This window comes from Argiope bruennichi, chromosome 2 (assembly GCF_947563725.1).
Source record: "Argiope bruennichi chromosome 2, qqArgBrue1.1, whole genome shotgun sequence".
Lineage (NCBI taxonomy): Eukaryota > Metazoa > Arthropoda > Arachnida > Araneae > Araneidae > Argiope > Argiope bruennichi.
This window is the reverse complement of record NC_079152.1, coordinates 36,819,146-36,823,151: the sequence shown is the minus strand read 5'-3', so window position 1 is coordinate 36,823,151 and position 4,006 is coordinate 36,819,146.

Genomic DNA, 4,006 nt, shown 5'->3' with positions numbered 1-4,006 from the left:
ATATATATATATATATATATATATAATATGATAGAGCATTTTTGTCTCAGTTTTGTCATACTTTTCCCTTTAAAAGATTTGAGATTAACTTGCCTTTTGTTTTTTCATCCTTTTAAATAAAAATTTACACAGCAAAAACAATGTATATTTTTTAAAAGGAAACAACATTTAAAAAAATCTCTAATATTCCTAAGATCAAATAATCTGTGTCTTATATTAGGATATTTCCACTATAGGAAATATTAAAGGAACCAAAAACATATATAATTTATGATTCATATTAATATGTATTTTTTTTTATTTCATGACTTTTCTTTTTATCTTGTGTCTTATTGTAGTTAAATAATTTTTATTTCCAAATAATGGAAAATGTTGGTATGAAAATGTTTTTCAATATTTATTTAATGTTTCAAAAATATTCTATTGTTTATAAGACTGATGATTATTTCTTTTGTAGAATATTGTCTTGTTTTCAACAAGTGTCTTCATTTTGCATTCAGTGAATATATTTAAAATTATTCCATTGAATTGAACTGTTTTAATTTCCTTTATTTAAAATTGTTAAATGCTGCATTTTTTTGTGTTTACCAGTTTGTTTACATTTTCTGAAATTATCTTGCATTTTTTTTTTCAGTTTAAAATCTTGCATGAGTTTGAGTTTAGTGTATTAATTTTTTTTCTTCCCAAATCTTTAATTTAAAATTTATTTCATATTTTTTATTTATTATTATAGTATTTTTGTTAGTACAATATTGCATACTTGAAATAATTAAGTTGATGGATTACATTTATAGGATTTAAGATTAGTAATGTCTTTGTGAAATATCTATTTAATATATTTTGATATTTCTTTTGAAGGCAAAAACTAATTTAGAATTTTTATATTCTTTTGAAAGACATTTTTCTAATTCTAGTCCAGAATATAAGTTGTGTTGTGTTTATTTCTGAAATTTTTTTTGTATGTTTTTTTACTCTTTTTGTTTTTATTTTCCATCTGTGGATAGTAATTATATTAAATATATCTTTTTTTATAGATTTTAGTAATAATAAACTAAATAAATATTAATGTAGATATTCTTGTAAAATACTATTCTAAAAAAGTATAAGGATTTTTTTAAAAAAAAGAAGAAAAAAATTATATTTTTAAGAGAGCTTAAAATTCAAATTTATGTGCATAAATTATAACACGATGAATTGTTAAATTATGTACAGTGCATATCAAATTTTTAAACTCTATTTTGTACTCTATTTTGAAAGTTTCATTGTATTAATGAAAAGTTATAAATAGTTACTTTTCTCTTTTTTCTATTTCTTCCTTATTATTATTTAAATCAATATGAAATTACATGTACATATTTTTTATTCACAACAAAAATATGATTTTGCATGATCTAAAAAAGAAAATAACTAATAAACATTTTGCTAAATTCTTTTTAAGTATTTGCAGTAGTAGTAGTAATATGGAATATAATAAAAATTATTTTTTAATAGAGATTAATAAAAATTAATTTCTATTAAAAGTTTTATAAAAGTTAATGATGTGTTCATTCTGAATTATATAGCTAGTAGTCACAAAATTTTTCAATGATTAATTAAAAATGGTTTTAAGAGGACTGTAGAACATGTATTTAGATTTATTTGGCATAAATTCAACACACTTCTGAAAAAAAAAATGATTATTCTAGTAATTATATATATATATAATATAATTATAAAGTTCTGTGCTTAATATCTAATTTTCTTCTTATCATTATCATCTCATTTATGAAAAATTATAGATATCTGTAGATTTTTTTTTCTTTTGTGACAAACAGGACTGACTATCACAACATGAAATGAATTTTATTTGGTATAAGAGATGATTTTTCTTATAAAGACTTTTTTTGTTTTATAAACAGAATAATTTTATGTGTGAATCTAAAAACTGTCATTAATTTTAATAGAATGAATTCGTTTACTGATAAATATTAAAAAACAAACAAACATTGACACAGTTTTTTGTTTTTAATTAATAATATTACCTTTAACTATTTTCCAAGCCTTCATTATTCTCTGAAATAGACAGTTTATTTTTTGCCTAAAACTTGTTACACTGATATACATGCAGATCTCCAAAGTTTTAGAGAAAATAAACTCTTAAAAAATTTTTCTGCATAAGAAAAGAAAATTAAATACTGTAACTTCTTGATTGCTATCTTTACAAGTCCAAGAATTATATCCCTGGTTCTGATGATTATTCTTGCTTTTACTAATGTAACTTCTACTGCCCTATTGGAACCATTTAAATAATCAAATCTTAATGATCATTGTTATTGCATTTTAAGGATTTGATTGTTTTTGCTTTTGAAGACATAAATAGTTGTATAGTAAAAGTAATCAATAAAACAAAATGGTATAATGTATTATTCAGTTTATTATTAAAAGGTACACAAAAATATATACAGTTGAATCTTATAATGTATTTGGAGTTTTTGTATGTATTATAATATTATATAATCTAATTAAAAAAAAGATGTGTCTCTGAAAAATTTCATTTTTTAAAAAAAAATCTTTGAGATTTTTCATTATGGTTTTGAGTACTTATCTTGATTGTGAGGAACTTTTTCTGACTTTCTGATGAATGTTGATGATTCTGTGTGATGAATGTCTGTCTTATATATTTGATATGAAAGAAATTACTGTCTATGTCTTGCTTATTCAGTGATAATAAAACTTGCAAATATTTTCAGGCATTTTTGTATCCTTAATTATTATGCTGTTCTACTTTCTTCATCTTAGTTGAACTGATTTCTCAAACTAGAATTATAACCATCCATTTTATTAAATAAAAGTGACATATATAATTTCAACTATGACAATAACAAAAATGTTCTTTTATTAGTCTCATTTATAATTGCTTGGAATTTATTTAACAATCTATAAAAAATATTGTTAAATTGATTTAATCAGTAATGACATCAGCTAAAGATTTATAAGAATTCATAGCATAAATATGGAAATATTTACTAAAATTAGTATATATTATTATTTATTGAGAAGTATAATGTTATTAAAAATGTAATTTTGTCCTTTAAATGACTGAAGGTTTCTACAGATTGGAATTTGGAAGAATTGCACAATTTTTGATTAAAAAAAAAAAAAAAAAAGAAAAGGCAAAGGTTCGTATTTTTTTGGCGAAAGAAATAGAAGGACCATTAGTGACTTGTCAAGTTAGAAATTGTTTGTGCTGTGGAATTTTTTCTGTAGGCTTAAAATAAAACATAACACAGTGCATATGATTGGTTAACTATGTTTAAAGATTGTGAAATTGATTGGCGAAATCTCTTTAGTGTTTGTGGCTAAGGGCTTTTCTGAAATTTTATTTTGCAATATCATTTGAAATTTTAGGGTTGGTAGAACAGTCAATAAGTGGTGACTTATTGAATTGAAAAACCTATGACCTATGAAATTGGAAAAGAGCGAAATCGACACGGTGATTTGGGTGGGGGAATCAGGGTTTCTCTCCATAGAGAATATTGTTACAAAATTTTTCTTCTATTACAAATACCGTCAATTAATCTTAATGACGCAGCGCATTTAACCTCTAATAGTTCAGCAGCTTTCTTGCTGTCTAATCCTCCAAGACCTCTACGTGTCGGCGACTCCGACTCTCTCACACACAACTTCTCTGACTATCCACACACTACCTCCGATACACACGACGACTCGGACGATCCACTCAACAACAACAACTTCTTAGCTTCTGAGTGCCCGTCTTTTATAGTTCCGGGAGGCGGGGCTAGAATCTTCTGACCAATCAGGGCGTACCTGGCTGCATCTCGGTTGTTAGTGGATGGATCTTGAAAGTTCTCGAACTTTCCGGTACTATCCATTTAGTCGCCAAACTCGCCAAATTTATCGCCAAGCCGCCAAATGCTCGCCAAGTCTGTCGCCAAGCTCTAAGTTCATTGATCTCAGCACGTACAGGACCGATCGTACAACGGTCTTTCTTGCGATGACTCTATTC